Raw genomic sequence first — 23,594 nt, 5'->3', positions numbered from 1 at the left:
CTTCCTTCCTTCCTTTCTTTCTTTTTCTTTCTTCCTTTCTTCCACTTAAAAAAAACTTTATCTTCTGTCTTAGAATCAATACTGGGCATTGGTTCCAAGGCAAAGGAATGATAAGAGTTAGGCAATGGGGGTTAAATGACTTGCCCAGGGTCACACAGCTAGAAAATGCCTGAGGTCACATTTGAAACCAGGACTCCCCATTTATAAATCTGGATCTCAATTCACTGAGCCACCTAGCTGCCCCCATCAGAAACATTTCTAGTGGAACTTTGACCCTTCCCTACTGTTTCTTTCCAAATAATTTTATATCTAAAAAGTTAATGTTTTCAAAATTAAAATGATGTTGGCATGCTTTATATGTCTCCTGGAGTAGCTAAAAAGTTACTGATGTGAAGAAAAGAAAAGTAGGGATTCTCCTCTTAAGAAGCTTTAAATATACTGGATTTTTCTCCAATGTAGAATTATAGACTGTTCAATTTGTATGGGACCTTAGACTCTAGAATATCAGAACTAAAAGGGATTTTATAACCTAGAACACAGAATTACCAAACTGGAAGGGGATATCTGTAGGCTAACTTTGTTTTTTCATTTGGGAAACTGAGACCCAGTAAGAAGAAATTATTTGTCCAAAACAAAAGAACAACTTGGTGATAGAGATGGCATTAGAAACTAGGTCTCTATGCACTTATAATCCTTTTCTCAGGTGTTTTTTTTCACTTGTCAAAATAACTTTTAATAATCATTTACTGATAATTTGCAATTCAAGCTTTTCCCTTCCTTCCATGCCTCTCTCCTCCCCAACATATCATACAATACGTATTCCATGTTCTTCATGTTGTGAAGCAAGATACATATCACTTATACTAGAGGAAAAAATTCAATGGAGGAAATAAAATGAAGAATGGTTTGCTTCAATTTGCATCCAGACTCTACCAGTTCCTTCTGTGACAGTGGTTATCCTCTTTGTCATGAGTCCTTTGGAATTGTTCTGGATCCTTTGCATTGCTAATAATAGTTCATTCACATTTGATCATCATACATTATTTTTTAAACTTGTTTTGTTATTTTTATATGAAAACAACTACAAAACACTTTCCAAAGGAATAAAACTAGATCTAAACAATTGGAAAAACATTGATTGCTCATTGGGTAGGATGAGCTAACATAATAACAATGACCATTCTACCCAAATTAATTTATCTATTTAGTGCCACACCTATCAAACTACCAAAAAACTTCTTTACTGAATTAGGAAAAACTATAACAAAGTTCATTTGAAATAACAAGAGATCAAGAATATCAAGGGAAATAATGAAAAAAAATGTGAAGGAAGGGGGCCTAGCAGTACCAGATATTAAACTACACTATAAAGCGGCAGTCATCAAAACAATATGGTACTGGCTAAGAGACAGAAGGGAGGATCAGTGGAATAGACTTGGGATAAATGACATCAGCAAGACAGTGTATGATAAACCCAAAGAGCCCAACTTCTGGGACATGAATCCACTATTTGACAAAAACTGCTGAGAAATTTGGAAAACAATATGGGAGGGATTAGGTTTAGATCAACATCTCACACCCTACATCATACATTATTTTTTAAACTTGTTTTGTTATTTTTATTTTGTTGTTTTATTTATTTATTATGAATTACATGTAATAGCAAATTTCCACATAAGTTTTCTGAAGTTATATTATCTGTATTGTCTCCCTCCTTTCTTCCCTCCCCACTTCTAGAGGTGGCAAACAAATCAATCTGAGTTCCACATGTATTATCATGCAAAACACATTTCTATGTTATTTGTTTTTGTAAGTGAATAATCTTATAAAGCCATAACCCTAAACATATATCCAAATAAATAATGAAAAAGCTGTATGCTTTCATTTGCATTCTGACTCCAACAATTCTTTCTCTGGAGCTAAACAGCATTCTTTGTTATAAGTCCCTCAGAATTGTCCTGGATCATTGTATTGCAGATAATAGTGAAGTCTATCATACATCATTCATTATTTTAAAAATTTTAATTAAATTTTAATTTACATGTAGAACTATTTAAAATCATTTGAGTTTTAAAAATTTACTTAGCCTCTCTCTCCCCTTCCCTACCATATTATCTGGCAAAATATATAGTGTCTTTCCTTCTTCTCAGTTAATTCTCTGCAGGTGAATATTCACAAGTTATTCTTATATTTTAAGTCTATACCTATATATAATATTCTCTTGGTTCCACTTATTTCACTCTTCATTATTGTATGTGGTTTTTTCCAAGCTTTAAAAAAATTAATCTGCTCATATTTTTTATGGCACAGTAGTATTCCATCATAATCATATACCATAATTTACTTAGCCATTTCCCAGTTGATAGATATCCCCTCAATTTCTAGGTATTTGCCACTACAAAGAGAGCTACTACAAATATTTTGCAACATATAGATTCTTTTCATTCTTCCCTGATCTCCTTGGAAAATAGACCCAGTAATAGTAGTTTGGGGTTCAAGAGTATACAAAGTTTTTAAGTTCTCTGGGCACAATTCAAATTGTTCTCCAAAATGGTTAGATTAGTATACAGTTCCACCAACAGTATATTATTAGGGTCCAAAGTTTTCCACACGCTCCCCAATAGTTATCATTTTGCCCTTTTGTCACTTTTAGCCAAACTGATGAGTGTGAGATAATACCTCTGACTTGTTTTGGTTTGGATTTCCCTAGTCAGTAATGATTTAGACCTTTTTTTTCCATGTACCTTTATAGGCTTTTATTTCTTCATCTGAAACCTGGCTGCTCATATCTTTTGTCCATTTATCAATTGAGGAATGGGCTCTTATTCCCATAAATTTGACAAAGTTCTCTCAATGTTTTAGATATGAGACCTCTATTTGAGACACTGTAAAAATTTTTCCCCAGTTTTCTGCTTGCTTTCTAATCTTGTTTAATTTTTTTTTAATTTTTACAAAACCTTTTCAATTTAAAGTACTTAAAAATTATTCATTTTATGTCTCACAATACTCTCCATCTCTTATTTGCTTATAAATTCCTCTACTATCCACAATTCTGGTAGGTAACATGTTTCAATTGATAGATATACAAAAGATATAGATAAATTTTTAGATGAAGAAATAAAATAAAATGTTCTAAATCATTACCGATTAGGGAAATTCAAACCAAATTGGAGAAAAAAAGGGCAAAGTGACAAATGTTGGAGGGGATTTGAAAAAGTTGACACTAATACACTGTTGTGGAAATTTTGTCTATTTGTCAATTTGAAGATGGCTCTTATTACTATGAATCTGACAAAGTTCTCTGTATATTTTAGTTATGAGATCTCTGTCTTGAAGACTGAAAATTTTCTCCCATCTCTTGACTCATAAATTCCTCTATCTACAAATCTGATAGATAATATGTTTGCTGTCCTTCTACTTTGCGTATGATATCTCCTTTTTATGTCTGAATCATGTATCTATTTTGTTCTTAGTGAAGGGTGTAAGATATTGATTTATATCTACTTTCTGCCAACCTACTTTCTGTTGTCCCAACAATTTTTTCCAAATAGTGATTTCTTATCCCAATAGCTTAAATCTATATTTTTGTGAAATATAAGGTTGCTACAATTATACTGCTATTTGTTGTATGTCTGATCTGTTCCACTGATCTGCCTTTCTTTTTCTTAGCCAGTACCAGATAGTCTTGATAATTACTGCCTTATAATACAGTTTAAAATCTGGTGTTGTTAAACCTCCTTCCTTTATACTTTTTCATTAATTCTTTTGCTATTTTTTTATCTTTTTTTCTTCCAAATGAATGTTATTATTTTTCTGGTTCAATAAGATATTTTTTCATAATTTAATTGGTATGGCATTGAATAAGTAAATTATCATCATCCACATTTGCTGTTACTGTGTACAGTGTCCTCCTGGTTCTGCTCCCTTCAATTTGCATCACTTCATATAAGCCTTTCCAGGGGTGTGTGTGTGTGTGTGTGTGTGTGTGTGTGTGTGTGTGTGAGAGAGAGAGAGAGAGAGAGAGAGAGAGAGAGAGAGAGAGAGAGAGAGACAGAGAGAGACAGAGAGAGAGAGAGTGTGTCTACATTCCTTGCAAGTAATTTTTGTCTGAAAGTGCATTCCAACTAGTTAGGTAAGAATTCATTGTCCAATTATTCAATGTTTTCTGTAGGGACATTTTTTGATTTCATGAATGAGCCAAAACTGCGTGTTGAGTTCTGAGTTGTAAAAGACTATCTGTACTGTGTAAATATTACACTTTTGATATTCCCTGCTTCTGTCTTAGCTCCCTCCCACTGGCATCCATATAGGATAAGCACTTGCTGCTTCTTCAGTAGTGAGCCTGTCCCTCTGGCAATCACAGTCCCTTGTCCCCCTGATAATACTAAGCTATAAAGACAAAGGACTATATGCTTTCTTCACCTTGTAGGGGATTAAGGATTTGATTTTCTGTTTTAAGTGACTCCAGCATCACCTTTGCAATTTTTTTCCAAGGTCTTAAATAGGATTTTCTTTGCAAGCTGCTGATTGATGATCGACTAAGAGGATAAAAAGATTGGGAACTTTTGTTTTGTCTGACTAACCTTCTTAGAAATTAGGCACCATGCCATCTCAGATCTGGAATAGACTTTAGTCTACAACTAATTCAGTCTGTAGCTGAATGAAAAGTCCATTGGTTAAACAAAAATCAACTAAGTACCTACTATGTTAAAGCCAATGTTTTACATACAACATATATAATGACAAAAAGTGAAAAACAATCTCTCCCCTCAAGAAGCTCTAATTCTAATGGAAGTTACCATATGTAAAGAGATAAGTAAATACTAGATACCTTGAAGTCAGAGGTAACATCAACTAGGGGGATCAGAAAGGTTCCCCACTAGTAAGTGGCACCTAAGATGGACTTTAAAAATCAAGGATTTTAAAGGAAAGCAAGGAAAGAGGAAGTATTATCCCAGGGATGGAGGATACTACAATGATGAAGATGTGAAAGAAGGAATTCTGAGTTTAGGAGGAAGCAGGTTTGTTATTTTTGCTAGAATGTAGTATACACGAAAGAGAATAATTCGAAATGAATCTGGAAGGGTAGGCTAGAGCCAAATGGTATAAAGTTTTAAATGCCAAGCTAAGAACTTGGAAACCACTGGAGTTTCTTGAGCAAAAGAACAACATGGTCAGATATGCTTTAGGGAGATTATTTTTGCAGCGATATAGAGAACAAATTGAAAAAGGGAGAGACTAGAAGTAGGAAGACCAATTAAGAAGGTATTGTGATAGTAAAGGCAAGAAATGATGAGGTCCTGAACTAAGTTTGTATTCATGTGAGTCAAGAAAGTCAATTTGATGAAAGAGATGTAGATGCGAATTTGATAAGCTTTGGAAACGAATTACACATGATGCTTCTATGAAAAAGTAATGAGAGAAATGCAAAGATGACACTGAAGCCATGAACCCCAGTGACAGAGAATATGGTGGTACTATAACAGAAAAAGATAAGTTTAATGAAAGAATCGGCACTATGGGACTCAGTGAATAGAGTGCTGGGCTAGGAGTCAATCAGACTCATCTTCCTGAGTTCAAATCTGCTCTCAGACACAGATCAGCTGTGGGACCCTGGGCAAGTCATTTAAATCTGTTTGCCCCAGTTTCCTCATGTGTGAAATGAGCTGGATAAGGAAATGGCAAAGCACTCCAGTATATTTGGCAAGAAAACCCCAAATAGGGTCACAAAGAGTAGGACATCACTGAAAAGACTGAACAACAAAATTATAATTAAATGGAGGCAGACAGGAGTGAAGTGACTTGCTCAGGAGCACACAACTTTTCGGCTTGAAGTCCAGTACTCTATCCTGTCTCTGACCAATGCCCCCCAGTGAAGGGAAGCTCACTATCTCCTGAAACAACCCATTTCACTTTTGAAGAGCTTCGATGGCTTCTTACATGGTACTGTCTTCTCTTAAATTACACTGAAATCTCCCCTCTATGCATCTGCCCATCATCACCTCTCATTCTCCCAGTTCTCCCAAAAAGAAGTCTTTCCGTAAACTCGCCCTTCGCAGGATTAGACACACGAACCACATGCCTCTGAATTTTTCTGTTTTCCAGGCTAAACCTCTACAGCCCATTCAAAAAAGCTGACTAGGTGTTACAGTGAATCGAGTGCCAGACTCGGCATCAGGAAGACCTGAGTTCAAATCCTACCTTGGATGTGTCTTAGCTGTGTGAATGGGCAGTTAATATCACTTCTGTTGGCCTCAGTTTCCTCATCTGAGAAACATAGATGATTTAATAATAATTTATAATAACAATAATAATAAATGGGACAACTACTTCACAGAGTTCTTATGAGGACTGAGGGAGATAACATGTGTAAATCACTTTGCAAGCCTTAAGTACCACACAAACACTAGCTATTATTATTGCTGTTATTGTTGTTCAACAATCCCTTATAGGAAGTGATTTCAGCCCCTTTCCTCATCTAGATATTTCATACGTAAACTCCATTTTTCCATTTTTTTACTCCTAAATTGTGGCACCTAGAACTTTCAGTGCCTCAAGGACAGGCTTCTCCCACCCACCCCACTTTGTGTTCCTCTACCATGCCCAAGTGGAAATGTCTAGTCATTGTGGTTATCAATGGGAACACACTGGAAAGTCTGTCCTGGGTCAGACCTATGGACTATCCAATCTAGGGTTCTGTTTCTAGCAATGCCTCTGAGGCACATTTTGTGGATGGACCTGGTTATTTTTGCTGATCTCCTATCTTTTCTTATTTTTACTTTAAACCCTTACTTTCTGTTTTAGAATTGATACTAAGTATTATTTCTAAGACAGAAGCGAGGTAAAGGCTAGGCAATTGGGATTAAGTGACTTGCCTGGGGTCACACAGCCAGGAAATATTTGAGGCCAGATTTGAACACAGGTCTTCCCAATACATTAACTACTGTGCTACCTAGCTGTCCCATTAAAAAAAATCATATATTTTCTAGCCTTTTTATTTTTATTTTTTTAAAACCCTTACCTTCCATCTTGGAGTCAATACTGTGTATTGGCTCCAAGGCAGAAGAGTGGTAAGGATGGGCAATGGGGGTCAAGTGACTTGCCCAGGGTCACACAGCTGGGAAGTGTCTGAGGCCAGATTTGAACCCAGGACCTCCCATCTCTAGGTCTGACTCTCAATCCACTGAGCTACCCAGCTGCCCCTTTTCTAGCCTTTTTAAAGTCAGCACTCAGCACAGTATCTGGCACATAGTAGGCACTTAAATGCTGATTGATTCTAAGGAGCCACTTTATGACTCAAATGTCCATTTGACATCTTAAATAGGTTTCATGACTTCCCCCCCCCCCCATGAGCATCAGAAATCATCTTACCTGCCTGAAACGCCCAGCACCTTCCACCTACCCTGCCACCATTGCACTTTTCCTTCCATTATAGCATCCTACTCCAATGTTCCAAACTTTTACCTCCTTGTTTCACAAACCCATAAAAACTCATCTGGGCTGTTTGCTTTCCCACGAGCTCTTATGTGACTACTAGCTAATACACTAAATTGATCTATACTACTGGATACTAATAGGCTAATGTGTTAGTCCTTGCAGGTAACATGCTTTCATTTCAACAGGGGCCTTCTGGAGTCACTGTTTGAACTCCATGGTTTGACTCTAATGATAGGGTCCTTCACTTAATGAAGAGAAAGAACTAGAAGAAATCCTGATCATTTATTTCTGTATTCAAAGGGTTTTTTGTTTGTTTAAGATGAGTTAGAATGAATAGTAACTGCTTTTTTCCTAGAGAAAAAAAATGACAAAAATGGGTGGGAAATACACATAGGCAAATTTCAGCTCAAACTGAAAAGAATTTCCTGATAATTATCAGTGTCCAATAATACCTTGGTAAGTAAAACATTCCTCCTCTTCATTATCCTCATCTTAATTATAAACTTCCAAGTATTTAAGGGCAGCTAAAGGTCTGGAGTCAGGAAGATCTGAGTTGAGTCTAGCTTCAGACACTTGCTATGTGACCCTGGGCAAGTCACTTAACTTTGTCTCTATTTCCTCATCTGAAAAATGAGCTGGAGAACAAAATGGCAAACTACTACAATATCTTTGCCAACAAAACCCCAAATGGGGTCATGAAAAGTTGGACATGACTGAAGAATGACTTGACAACAAGAAAGTATTTAAGATGCTGACCACTTATTGGGAATAATATAAAAGGAATTCTTGCTTTGAACTAACCCTGATAGGATTTAGAAAACCTCTGAATTTTGAGTTTTGATTCTCTGAATCTCAGGACCGTGATAGATCAATGAAAAAGATACTCAAAAGGAGGTGATGTAGCTGTGCTCAGCTAACAGGTCTTTTCATTTAGTCTCAACTTTCGTTCTGGCTATTAATTTGTCTTAAATTTGCTCCTTGATATATTCCAGTATTATAGAATTTGATAAATAAGCCCAAGTTTGCCTTATCCATGAGTTTAGATTTTAATTGTCTTCTCTCGGGTAATTGGTGAGTCATGGTTGTTGCCAAGGGTGGAAGCCCTGTTACAGCTGGTAAATGAATTAGCCCAATATCAAAAGTTCTGTGAAAGGGAACTATAAAGGAGTTCCTCTAATTGATCTTAGGTTCAAGGAAAGATCATCAGATCAGAGACTCAAATGAAAAGGAAACTGGAGGGTCATCTAGACCAATCCTCAGTTTACATGTGAAGAAACTGACAGAGAAGTTAAATGATGAACTGAGATCCAAAACCAACCCTACTCATATTAAATCCAGGATTCTCTCCACTATACCTCATTGCCTCTCAAAATGTTCTTTTTCATGAGAAAAAGAAGAGTGAAAAGAGTAGAAACAAGAGAACATTACATGCAGCTACAGATTTATTATTTGAAGAATAACTTGTGAATGTTGAGCTCCAGAGAATGAACTGAGAAGTGGAAACATGAAAGAATTAATCTCTATATTTTTCCAGCTGCTGACTATTTTAGGGTGCAGGGAGAAGAGAATGGGACTGAATAAATAAATAAATAAGTTCTCTTCACAGATGGGGGCTCTGAGAGTCTTGTTATTCTTACCAATTTTAATTCTATATCAGCTTTCCTGAGGAACCACTTATGAATCTTTTACTCACATAACTGTTTGGGATACATTTGTGACTATGTCCCTCCCCTGCAGTTATAAGGAAAGTCTTGAGTTCACTCCCTGCACAAAGCATTCATTACCTTCCGTACCATCCTCATGAGAGGCAGGTGTGATGTATGCTTAGGGGCAGCTGATCTCTGGGGGAAGAGTTTCATGGAAACAATGCAAAGCTATGCTCATTTACAGAACATATTGCAAAATAACACTAGACCAAGCCCCATGCTATAAGTCATTGGATCATAGAACTGACAGCTGGAAGGGACTCTAAATTCAATGCCCTCTTATTTTATAGATAAAGAAACCAAGACTGTGAGATTAAGTGATATTCCCAAGATCCTAAGCTAGTTAGTTATAGAAACTAGATTTGAACCCAGAACCCCTACTTCTCAATGCTCTTTCTATTATGTCCTACTGCTTTCTCTCTCAATTAAAATCTAAAAACATGGTGTCAAAGCAGTAATATTCAGAAAGAAAGTTTGATAATTCTATCAAATGTTTATGCTTAGGCAGTGCCTTTCCATACATAGTTATATATTTAATTTCTTATAAAAATATTGTTGCATGGACATTTTCTCACCAAACCTCTGTTTTATGCTGTTTGGAAGAACAGGGCACTCCAGACTATGACTTAGGAAATACTAGTGTTATAGAATGAGCACAGTATGGTTTGGAGTCAGAGACCAGGGCTGTAGTCCTAGATATACCAGTAGTTGACTATGTTACCTCAAGTAAGTCATTTCCCCTTTGCTGGGCCTCAGTTTCCCTCATCTGTAAAAATATTGGACTAAATGATGACTAAGTTCCTTCCAGCTCTGATGTTCTATGGTGGAGTCTCCCTTGTCTCAAAACCCCTTCCCTACTGACCAATAATTATTCCTAATATAACTGTCATAGAAATACTTCCTTGGATTTAAGACATGTTTCTCAGAAGCTCCTATTAAATTCAAATATGTCATACAGAAAACATAATATGGTATTCTAATCTTAATACTAATAATAATTGAGGCATATATTTAAGGAATTCAAGGTACTTTATATATATATGTATATATATAAATATTTTTATATATGATCCATTTTTTATTATCATAAAAGTTCTATAATGTAAATAATAGTAGTATAATTATTTCTATTTTGTAGATAAGAAAGATGAGGCTCAGAGGGGTTAAATAACAAATATCCACTAGCATATTTCAATATGTTAGGTTAAATACTATCTGGCAGTCTTCCAAAAAAAGGTGGATGGGATAGAATGTTATAGAGTGGAAATGGGGTGCAGGAGGGGAAAGAAATCAGCTTTTATATCATACCTACTATGTGCTAGACTTCATGCTAAGCATGCTAAGTTAAGAGCACAGGATTAGTACCTAAGAAGGCTGGGTTCTTGGTCAGTCTCTGTCATTAATTAAATGTGTGACTTTGTGCAAGTTGCTTAAGTTTTCTCTGATGAAATGAAAACTATTTTTGTCATATGGAAAAATGATCCAAATCACTATTAATTAGAGAAATTAATTAAGACAACTTTAAGGTATTGCCTCACATCTATCAGACTGGCTAACATGACAAAAAAGGAAAATGATAAATGTTGAAGGGGATTTGGAAAAATTAGGACACTAATATACTGTTGGTAGAACTATGAACTGATATATCCATTTGGAAAGCAATCTGGAACCATGCCCAAAGGACCATAAAATAATTCATATGCTTTGATCCCAAAATACCCCTACTAAGGCAGTATCATAATGGGATTAAAAATAAGGAGGAAGGACATACTTGTACAAAAACATTTATAGTAGCTCTTTTTGGGATGATAAAGACTTGGAAACTGGAAGGAGTTCCGTCAGCTGAGGAATGGCTGAACAAGTTGTATCCTATGATTGTAATGGAATACTATTGCACCATAAGAAATGACGAACAAGATAATCTCCCCCAACTGTGGAAAGACTCGTATGAAGTGATGTAAAGTGAAGTCAGCAGAACCAGGAGGCTGTCATCCACACTAACAATAGTGGTATATGTATCAACTGTGTATGACTTAATTATTATCAACAAGGCAAGGATCCAAGATAACTCCAAGGGCTCGTGATGAAAAAGGCTATCCATTGCCATAGTAGGAGCCAATGGAGTCCAAATGTGGATCGAAGCATATCATTCTTCTCTTTATTCCCTCCATGAATTTTCCCTAATAAATCAAAATTTCTTGTTTAACAATATGATAAATATAGAAATATATATTTTATCATAAAATATGTATGACCTATATTATATTACCTGCCTTAATGAGAAGAGTGGAGGAATGGGAGGGAGAGAAACAACATGGATTGCAAAATGTCAGAAAATGATTATTAAAAAGTTGTATTGGGGGGCAGCTGGGTAGCTCAGTGGAGTGAGAGTTGGGCCTAGAGACAGGAGGTCCTAGGTTCAAACCTGGCCTCAGCCACTTCCCAGCTGTGTGACCCTGGGCAAGTCACTTGACCCCCATTGCCCACCCTTACCAATCTTCCGCCTATGAGACAATACACCGAAGTACAAGGGTTTAAAAAAAAGTTGTATTGGCATGTAATCTGCAGCAATTAAATTAAAAATTAAAAAATTAAAAATTAAAAATTAATTATTCTATTTCTAAGGATGGAAACATCTTACCCTCTGAGGATGCCCATTCCAACTTTGATTAACTCTTATTCTTAGGAAAGACTTCCTTAAATTGTGTCAACATTTGCCTCTTTATAGTCTTCAACTATTGATTATAGTCCTATATAATAAACAGAAGAAATCTATTCCTTCCATGTTATGGCTTTAAAAATATCAATAGAACTTCCCTCATTCTGAGTATTGTATTTCTATCCATAAACCCTAAATTTGAAGTAGTAGCGTCTAGTGGTCAAAATCCTTAACTTAGAATCAGAAAAACTTGGGTTTGAATTCTAGCTCTGATACTTTTTGACCATGGGCAAGCATTTTGAGTTTTAGTTTTCTTATTTGTTAAATGGGTATAATAATACCTGTAGGGAGTATTTCACTAAATGAGATGATATCAGTAAAACATTTTTGCAAAGTATTAATGTGCTACCTAAATATCAGCAAACATTATTGACGGGTTTCACCGCTATGTAATACTACTAGCTTCTTGAAGAATTTAATCTGCTGAACTAAGAGGACTACTTTTCAGCCATTTTTGAATTTTACAATGAAATTGTGTTTTGGCAATGCATTAAACTGCTGGATATATTTTGTCTCAGGCTTTCTGTTATTTCAGTGTTTCATCTATTTCAGAAATTTCGTGGTTTCATTGGCATGGGTATGACACAAATATATCATTCCCTTTCTACATCTTACTAAATGTGTCTTTATGAGTTCATTTGGCTATACATACACATATAAGTATAAATATATGTATGTGTGTGTGTCTGTATATAGATATGTATATGTATATAGACACATAGCAGAATGCAAAAATAGAATTGCATATGAAATTTGGAATCTCTATTTCATACTACTAGCTAAAAAAATGTATGTGATAGCTAGGTATGGTGGAGATATATACCCATAATTCCTGCTATCTAGGATGAAGTTGGTAACTATTTTGAACTCAGAGGTTATGAACTGTAGTGTGTGTGAGCACATATGTATGTATGCATACATGTTTGCATGTATTCCTATTCACTTTGGAGACAAATTTGTGACAATGGACTTTTCTGTACTAAGCTCAGCTGGTCCTTAGACTATGGACAAAGATTCTATTGTTAGACATGTACTACACATATTCCAGTTGTATGCCCCCCACTTACCCTAACTGCTTCTATTTCAACATCACAGCCTTTTAGAATCTAGGATCACCTTCATCCACAATGAGGTACCAGAAAAGGATTTTAGTGGAAGCAGGAATACATGGCAGGGTGGATTTTTTTTTTATTTTGGAGTCCATGCATATATAGATAAATGGTGGTGACCCTATTGAATCTATAGGTTAGAGAACAATTCATATGTGAATAACACTTTTTATACAGACCATTTCCATCTTTGAAATAGAGGCAGCTTTATAATTTTTAAGATCTCCCTCTCCCCCTCAAGATTGGCAAAGATGTATGCAGTGTCCTAAGATCACTTGTGTGTAACTACCAATCATCATTAGTCAGTCCATATACTGCATTTGCAGATTTAAAACATGTTTCTGTGGTACCCCCATATACTTTGAGAGATGTTTTAGATGACCTTGAATGGGAGGAATATGACGCCTTGCAATAACCAATTAGCGCCAGCAGAAACTCAGAAATTACCTTTGAGCCTCCTTTTCGGAGAAGGTCTGAGCGACAGTAAGAATGAGCTGCCGGAATCAGGTTAATGGATTTTCATGGTAGGCTGAGCTCTGTGCAGTCTCCACAATATGGCATATTTCAGAAAATTAAAATAGTCTTTCTTGAAGATAGCCTTTACAAATTCTGGCTCAGAAAAGGAGATGGCTCTTGGAGCAATAAAGATTGTGTCCAGTGATGAGATTTAGTGTTTTCAAATGAGTGTTCTGCCAGGCTTTAATAAGAAATGCCAAAGGCTTGAATTCAGACTCTTTAGTTCCTACATCCTCCAATCACTCCCGTGGAGCATTGTATATTCTCTTGGAACACTTGCTGCCTTTATAAATTCTACTTAAAATGAAAGAATGCTATTCTTTTCCATACTCCTAAATAACAAAAGCTTGGCCTGATAAGAGTTCAGGACCTCAACAACCTGTTTCTGTTCCTTTTCAAATAAAGCTTTTCTTAGAGAAGTCATCTAAGTGTGGAGATAGATGGTCAGGGGTTCCTCAAGACTATGGCAGGAGAGCACATAGCACCTCTCACTAGTAAGACAGGTGTGGTGGCAGGCTATTGTTTGCTTTCTAAGGAATAGCCTACCTGAGTTTGGAGAGTCTTGGTACCAGAACCACGAATCCCTGGTGATGGCTCCAATTTGGGGGAAGGGGGATGAGGGTACGGCGTGAGGCACAGAAACTCATGAAGATTTTCCACAAAATTTTTCTCTCTCCTCAGAACTTTCAGATCACTTCTTTATACCTCAAATCTGACACTGATTTGCTAGCTACTAAATCAGAGGTTCCTAAACTTTGTTCATGGTACCCTTAGAATTTATTAATGAGAATGCTCCTAGGCCAGTAATGGTGAACTTATGGCAGGGGTGCTAAAGATGGCACACAGAGTATTCTCTGTGGGCACTTGGCCACCCTCCTTTTCTCTCCCTAAAGGCAGAGGGACTCAGGCAGAGCAGCTCCCCTCTCCCTCTCCACTGAACCTGATGGCATTTTTTCACATCTCCCACCTCTCTGCCCAGCAGCCCAATGGGAGCGTACAGGGGGAAGATGGGAGGCTCATAGGCAGCAGAGCTGGAGGGGAGCAGAGCATTCAGCCCACTTCCCTCCCTCCTCTCTACACTTACTGAGGACATTCCTCACTTCACCCACCCTCACCCCAGCGGCCCAATGGTAGCGTTCTCCCTCCCCTGTGTGGGGTAAGGGGGGGTGCTGTGGAGGCAAGGCCCAGCACTCCATCTCTGAAAGCCTCACCATCACTGTCCTAGGCCAAAAGAAATACCTAACAGTTTCATTAATTAAGTAGTGAGTTCCAAACAACTAGATAAGTGTCTATGTCCTTATAACTTGGTAGCTATTTGACAAAAAATGATACATTTAAATTGGAAGGAAAATATTATAATTTCCATGTCATTCTTAAATAGCCACAATTACTTACTGATTAGATATATGAGCCTGAGGACACTGTGAAACTTCTTAAACCTTGGAATCAGATTGCACACTGCCATCCTTTCCTCCTGTTCCACATTGATTTTCATATTGTACTTGATTTTTATCAGAGCAATTGCTGATAGATCAATCAATGAATCAGTCAGTAAACATTTTAAACAACTGTTAGGTTCCGGGCACTGTGCGAGTAAAAAATAGCTTTCTAGACATCTGAGGGTATCTCTAGAAAGTTTGAGACATCAATGATGCGATTGAAAGTAGAAGTTAAAAAAACAAACAAATTTCTCACACATTAAAAATGTTTTAAAAAACAATGGACTATGATAACCTAATGTTGCAACTGTTAACTATCTCAAGCTTAGTAGCTGAATATTTAAAATATTCTGCTGTGTACTTGTAAGTTCACTTTGGTGCTTCAGGGTGCATACATTAAAGTGCTAAACATTTATTTACTACTTAATGTGATAAGTTTTAGTTGAATGATAGATGAATTCGATTTAAAAAGACTGCCCACTTAAGTGTAGAAGGGTTAAAATCTGTTGGTGAAGAGAAGATTTTGGATTGGAGAAATCACAGATCTTTGAATTTTGAAATACATATATGTTCCTTAAATCTTATCCTGTGCTAAGAAATGCTTTGTATTATACATACCCAGTAAAGTGCAAACTCCTTGGGGTCAAAGCCTCAGGAGATTCTCCCTAAATGGAGGTCTTCAAGGAGAAGCTAAATGACCATTTGTTGTCTGTGTTGTAGTAGAGATTTTGTTTTTGGCCTAGACAGCTACTAAGCATCCATTCTACACCCAAATTGTGCTTATTCCATTATATTTTTCATTTTGTTTGTAAGCCCTCCACACAGTTCCTGGCACAAAGTAGGTACTTAATAAATGCTTGTTCTCCTCCTCCCCTTCTAAATAACATGGAAAACCCTTAATCAGTGATTATTTACTTGAATTGATTGACCACACCAGGGCTCTGAGAAGCTTATTTAGGCAGGAATAGTTAGATTGTATTCAGTACCAGCATTTTTGTACCTTTTAACCCTAAGGAGGATAAAGGAGAGAAGTCTAATATATGCCCTGAAAGCTTGTGTCCCCCAAATAAGTCAAATTGTCCATTGATTGTCTTCTGCTCCTCATTTGTCTTGGCTTTCTGGGCTTCCTTATTTCATTTGGAGTCATCTAATTTGCACAAAACATAAAGCAGCAGGCCAGGAGTCAGGAAGTCCTGAGTACAAATACTTCCTCGGATTTAAAAAAAATGGATTCCTATACATCCTTGATGTGTGACCCTGGGAGCAATCACTTCATCTTTGCCTCAGTTTTCTCAACTGTAAAGTGGGGATAATGATAACACCTACCTTTCAGGGCAATTGTGAGGATCAAATGATATAATATTTGCAAAATCCTAGCACAGTGCCTGGCACATAGTTGGCACTTAATAGGTGTTTGTTCTCTTTCCTTACCCTTATCCTGATGATTGCCCTTCCTTTTGCTTCTCATTTGACCTGCTAAGATCTCATATTCTAGCCATACATTGGCCTCCTTCTTAACTGATGTTGATGAACAACTTTCCGGTGGCCACATAACCAATGCACATTTGTCTGGAGATCCTAGTATTCAACCTATGAAGCCAAGAAGGCAGACTGGCTATGATAATTCACATGAAATCCTTTTCATTATTCTGAGTGAGGATTCAGGAACCTACTTCATGGATAGCTCCTAGTAGGACGAAGAGGTGAGGAATTTTTATACCTTAATATTTGACAAAGTTAGTCCACAAAAATTGATGGCTAGGTGCTCAGCACTTTGCTAAGTGCTGGAGATACGATGAAGGGCAGAAATGTGGCCCTTGCTTTCAAATACCTTATATTCTAATAGGGAGAATGCCACATGCAAATGAATATAAACAGAATATATGCAGAAAAGAAATCTCAAAGTGAAAGCACTAGTAGTACTGAGGGAGGAAAGATGGATGGAGGGAAAGAATTTGGACCAGAAGATGGAATGAGAGCTGATTCTTGAAGCCAGAAGGCATCGGAGAGAAGAAGGAAAAGGCTACCAGGGAATAGATATGGAGCAAATGAATCATGACCAGGGATGCCTTTTGAATTAATACTTCATCTTCTTTTCTCATTGCACCTACATAGTAGGTTTAGAGGAGAACATCTAAATTTGGAGTAAGTTGTTTAATTTAAGACATTCTTTAAAGACGATCAAATCTTTTTATTAATTGGGGGCGTGGGAAGGCGCCTTGAAGAGCTGCTGTACACTCGACACCAGATTTTTCCTAGTGCAGTTGACTAAGACTGAATTCAAGTCACAGCTCTGACACTGACTCAACGTGTGACCTTGGACCAGTCATTTTTACCTCTGTACCTCAATTTCCTTATCTGTACAATAGGGATAAAACTTGTGCTACCTACTATATAGGATTATAGCAAGCAAAGTGATTTACAAACTAAAGTATTATAGAAATGTGAATTATTTTCATATTATTTATTTTATAAAGTGTTGCAGTTCCTCATTCAAAAGGACAATGGTCAAAATATGGAAATATGTCTTGAATGATAATACATGCATAACCCAGATCAAATTGCTTGATAGCTATGGGAGGGGGAAAAGAAAGGAAGGAGAGAGACAATTTGGATCATATAACTTCAGAAAATTTATGTGGAAATATTTTTATTACATGTAGTTGATAAATCTTAAAAAAGACAATATGAGTTTGTACCCCAATGAGATAATAAGGAAAAAGACTTGTACAAAAATATTTATAACCATGTTCTTTGTGGTGGCAAAAAAATGGAAAGATGAGGGAGTGTTCATCGATTGGGGAATGAGTGAATAATCTGTGGTATCTAATGGTGATGAAATATTATTGTGCTGAAAGGAATAACGTGCTGGAGGAATTCCATGTGAACTGGATAGACCTCCAAGAATTGATGCAGAGTGAAAAGAGCAGAACCAGGAAAACATTGTACACAGAAACTGATATATTATGGCACAATTGAATGTAATAGACTTCTCTACTAGCAGCAATGCAATGACCCAGGACAATCCAGAGGAACTTATGAGAAAGAATGCTATCCACATCCAGAGAAAGAACTGTGGGAGCAGAAATGCAGAAGGAAATCATGATTGATCACGTGGTTTGATGGGGATATGATTAGGATTTTGATGTTAAAAATATCATTACTGCAAATATGAATAACATGGAAATAGGTTTTGAACAATGATGTATGAATAACCTAGTGGAACTGCTTGTCAGCTCCAGGATGGGGGAGGAAAGAGGGTGGGGAGGAACCATGAATCATGTAACCATGGAAAAATATTCTAAAGAAAAAAGAAAAAAAAAGGACAGTGCTCAAATCTTTTTGCTTCTACTTGCATAGAGTTCAAGAGTTGCTTACTTGAGGTAAGGGCATAAAATAATTTGTTCATTTATGTTCCTGAAATTTTATTTATATATGAAAAAATAAATTATCTCTGCATCAATTGAACAACCTTCAGCATACATTTCACAGAATATCATAGTTAGAAAGAATCTTAAAGAACATCTAGTTCAGTCTCTACCAGACCAAAGATTCCTTCCACAACAAAAGATTTTATTAGATAAAGCTTTTGTTAAGTGTTTAGTATGTGCCTGACATTTAGCTAATCACTGGGGCCACAAATACAAGCAGAAGGTAAGTTAATGCCCTCAAAAAACTTACATTCTAATAAGGGAAGACAATACCAAAAAAAGACTGTTGAAAAGAGATGGCAGATAGAGAAGGTGCCCGTGGACAAAGTGGAAAAGGAACTTAACTGTGATAAAGTAAACATGGCTTGCATAGTACATCCATAAATGGATATTCCAAAGTGGAACTTGCCAGTCACAGAAAGAGGCTGCAAGAATAGAGGTGTTGCCAATGAGAGAACCACCATTGGGTTGTAGGGGTAAAGACAGTCTAGATACTCAGAAACTGAGATGGTACCTAGTGGTTATCTAGTTTTTGCTTGAAGACCTCCAATATGAATGAACCCATTTCCTGCTAAGGTAGGTAGGTAACACAGTGAATAGAGTCCCAGGCTTGGAAAAGTCCATAAAACTCCTCTTTCTGAGTTCAAACCCCAGTCTCAGATACTTACTACCTATGTGGCCTTGGTTAAGTCACTTAACCCTATTTGCCCAAGTTTCTTTTTTGGTATTTTTTTATTTTTATTTTTTTTAGAAACATTTTTTCCATGGTTACATGATTCATGTTCTTACTTCCCCCCCAACACCCCTCCCCCATAGCCGACGCACATTTCTTCTGGTTTCTTCATGTGTCATTGATCAAGATCTGTTTCCATATTATTGATAGTTGTACTAGTTGTACCAACTAGTTGATAGTTGTACCAAGTTTCTTCATCTGTAAAAGGAGCTGGTAAACAGTAAACCCTGCTAGTATTTTTGACAAGAACACCCAAAGAAATAACAGTGAGTTGAACAGGGCTTGAAAGACTGAACACCAGCAGATTCCTTGCTTATGTGATCCATTCCACTTTGAGACAGAAAGATTTTACTTACCTCAAGCCAAAATTTGTCCCTTGGTGACCTCCATACATTTACCGATCTCTTACTTAGTCTCTCTTCCTGTGCTAAGGGAATACAAAGATGCCCAAAACGCAATCTCTGATCCCTAATCACTTTCAATCTAGTTAAGGAGATTATATCTCTATGAAAAGTTGACTAGCAATGCAAAGTGATGAATTCTGAGTCCTGATTAGGGCAGATTATGTGAAGGGAGGGATACAGAGGAGGAAGGAAACCTTGTCTGGAGTATCCAATAAGGTAAGCAGTTACTTCCCAGGATAGAAAACTGGTAAATTGATGATTCAGGAGTCACTTGAGAATCTGAGAACATTTTAAAGGCAAAAAGTGTTGGTGGAGTTAAATTCAGATGCAGAGCTGAGCTGAACTCTCTGTACATTCCCCGCTAAACAACTTTAAAATAATACCTTGAATCAAATTTTGGAATGGCAGAGCCACTCCAAAAAATGTCAATATGAGACATTTTTCTGGCCTAAGAAAACTTAGAAAGTTGACAGTAGAGGTCTATAATACCAGAGTGGAGGCTTATTTGGGGTATACACATGCAGTGGCAGCAGTACCAGCAGCACCAGCTCCTAGAACTCTCAACCCAGAGATGGTAAAAGGTCAGAAAAACTGATAAGAAAGAGTTTATAGGAGTACCTATGCATGCACTGGCTACAGCTGCTGCTGATTGGTAATTCTATTGCCTATATGCACCTCTAGGTCACAGTTTCTGGGCAGAGATGGATGTTTGAGATCAGTCCCAAGGAAGCAGGGACCCGAGTCATAGTTCCAAGGTCAAGTGGAATACTAGAAAGATGATTATAGGATAGCAGGGGACCTAGTCATGGTTTCAGGGCCAATAGGAGATGTAGTGTTTGTTGTTACTGGAGAGCAGGGTCCCTTCCTGGGTAAAGACCAAGGTGCAGAACAGAACAGTGATTGTGCCTGTTTCCAGATTACACACCTTGGAAATATATAAAACTTAAAGTCCTTTGGAATTGGTTTTGAAAGTAGCACTATGAAAAAACTTGAAATTTTGGACAGGGTCTCTTCAATGCTTGGTAAACAGAGCCCAACTTTAACACAAAATTCAAAGTCAAGAAGAAATATGCTAGAAAAATGAGTAAACAACAGTATGATCACCACCAAAAACTTGACTATTAAAAGCTACTAAGGTGGCAGGAAAGATTAAGACAAAAAAATTAGGAAAAGGTATCAATGTGAAAACAGCTAGAACTGAAGCCTCAAAGAAAAATAATAATTAAACCAGAGCCCAACAAGAATTCCCTGGAGTTAAAAAAAGAGATGAGTGGTAGAGGAAAAATTGGGTGAAAAGCAAGAGTGATGCAAAAAAATTGTGAAAAGAAAATTAATAGCTTAGTAAAGGTAGCACAAAAATCACTGAAGAAAATAATTTCTTAAAAAAATATAATTAGCCTAATGTTAAAGAGGCACAAAAATCCACTGAGGAAAAGAACTTTTTCAAAAGCAGAATTGGTCAAATGAGATAAGAGGTACAAAAAAGTTCACTAAAGAAAATAATTTCTTAAAAATTAGAGTTTTTTCCTAATGACCTCAATAAGACATCAAGAAAAAATAAAACAAAATAAAAAAAATGAAAAAATAGAAGAAAATATGAAATATCAGAAAAACAAGGGACTTGGAAAATAGATCAAAGAGAAATAATTTAAGAATTATTGGACTAGCAGAAATCCAGGATTTAAAAAAAAGAGTCTAGACATCATACTTTAAGAAATCATAAAGGAAAATGCCCATGATATCTTTGATCCAGCAGATAAAATAGAAATCAAACAAATATACTCATCACTTTCTGTAAGAGATTAGAAAATGAAAACTCCTAGAAACATTATAGCCAAATTCCAGAGCTCCCAGGTCAAGGAGAAAATATTGCAAGCAGCCTAAGGGAAACATTTCAAATATCATGGAGCCACATCCAGGATCACTCAAGATTTAGTGACTTCTATGTTAAAAGAGTAGAGAGCCTGGAATATGATATTCTAGAAGGCAAAAGAGGTGGGATTACAACCAAGAATAAACTACCCAGCAAAACTGAATGTGATCCTTCAGGGAACAAAATATATATTTAATAAAAGAGAAAACTTTTAAATATTGCTCATGAAAAGAGAGGGCATAAATTTGCCATTAAAATTTTAAAAACAAAAGTATGTTAAAATGAATTAATTCTTAAGAAGGAAAAATTATAGAAAATAATTGTGCCCAAAACACTTTTCTGATCCCACTTCCTAATCAATAATGACCTTTCCTCTTTTGCATCTCATGTAACACCCTGTATGCACTTTATCATGTGTTATTTTGCTTGTAATATGTGCCATGTTTCCCTACTAGACTGCAAGCTCTAAGATCTGGGGCCTGTGTTATCTAAACTTTGTTTCTTACTCACCACTTAGAACTAGCCTAGACTTGCTCATAATAAGTATATTAATTTCACATGATAAATCTTTGGAAATTTCAAGATAGTAACCATGTCTAGTTATTATGAAATAGGAATTAGGGAGAGTTCATTAAAATCCACCAAGAAAAAAGTCTAATGTCCCAAATGAGGGCAGATGGTTTTGCCCTTTACACTGGTCAGATGTATCTGAAGCATTGTTTTGAGTTCTGAGTGCCAAATTTTAAAAGCAATATTGACAAAGTAGAGTGTGTCTAAAGATGGGTCACCATGATTAAAAATATTTGGAATCAGTTTCCTCTGAAGAACAGTAAGAAGTATTGGAGATGTTTACCCTGCAAGGAAAAGAAAAAAAAACATCAGAATGGGTAGGTGGGGCATTACTACACTCTTATTATATCTAAAAGTCTGTCACATCAAGAGGAAATATATTTTTAAGTTCTTTAGAGGGGAGAACAAGGACCAATCAGTGGAAATTAGGGAAGGTACTTTTTGATGTTATATAAACATGAACTTCCTAAACATTAACACTGCCTAAAAATGGAATGAGCTACTTTGGGGAACAGAGAATTCCCTAGTTCCCAATTGAACAGAGTTGTTCAAGTGGAATCTGGTTAAACAACCACCACAAAGGGGATTCTTCCCTTGAGAGGCAGATTGAGGATAAGCTTTGAGTTACCTTTCAGTTCTAGTGCTCTAGCAATTCTAAGGCAAGCACACATGAATACAGGGGGTCGTCACATATAATAGATTAGAAACCAAACTCTCAGAAACTCAGCAAGCACATTGTTTATGGGAAAGTCAATGCAAGGCTATAGAGGTCTGGATCAGGATGGGAGGGTGTCTTTGGGTGGGAATGGAGATGCACAAGAGACCAGATGGGAAGCATCAGCTATTTTGAAGCAGAAGGAACATCATTCAGAGTCAGGCACAGTTCAATCAGAAGCCTTTTGGGGGAGGGGGGGCTTCATGCCCTTTCTGAGTCAAAGAATTAGCAAATGCTTATTAAATGCCTCCTATCTGCTAGGCAATGGAGATATTTTTTTAAAAAGACCCATAACAGTTACTCTCTTTGAGGAATTCATATTCTATTGGAATAGACAACATGTAAACTTTAAATATATATATGTAGATATATATAAATATACAAATTCTATATAAAGTAAATACAAGTATTCCTTCCATATTACAGAGATTAAGGGTACCACACCACTGGGTTCTGGAAAATCTGTGTAAAATGTTTTAGCCCCCCTTCTGTACCAGAAAAGAAGACTCATTTTTTTCTTTTTCTTTCATACAATGTTTACAATAAAAGAAATTTTATATGTTTATAGTATTAAAAGATAAGATGTGTTAATATTATATAATACCATACACATGATTTATATTAATTTTTAAATTTTTTCTCTGTCATCTGCTAACCTTTATGTGTTGACTTCAGCTTCTGTAAAATTCCTCCCAAATTCTCATTTAACTTTTTATGCCAACCTACATTATATTGAAATCTGGATAGGGAAAGTTACAATGTGGAAGAGATACCTGTGTAAGTTAATGAGAGGAGGGGAGGCAGTAGGCAAAAGTACCAAAATAGAAGTCAGTGCTGAGGTCAAAGAGCCTCACAAGGCACATAACCCCAATAAAGCTCATTCTACAAGTCTCTCTTTCCCCCTCTGGATAATGATAATATTTGCACTATGTACTTCACACC

The 23,594-nt window shown here is 36.5% G+C and overlaps 1 protein-coding gene across 2 annotated transcripts in view; it reads left to right on the top strand.

The window, feature by feature from the left end:
* Positions 1-23,594, top strand: part of PRKCB (protein kinase C beta) — a 707,688-nt gene that overhangs the window by 451,215 nt on the left and 232,879 nt on the right. The window lies entirely within an intron of this gene.

The sequence above is a fragment of the Gracilinanus agilis genome, chromosome 1 (assembly GCF_016433145.1).
Source record: "Gracilinanus agilis isolate LMUSP501 chromosome 1, AgileGrace, whole genome shotgun sequence".
Classification (NCBI taxonomy): domain Eukaryota; kingdom Metazoa; phylum Chordata; class Mammalia; order Didelphimorphia; family Didelphidae; genus Gracilinanus; species Gracilinanus agilis.
The sequence above is the reverse complement of the archived record's forward strand: the minus strand, read 5'-3'. Positions and strand labels throughout refer to the sequence as shown.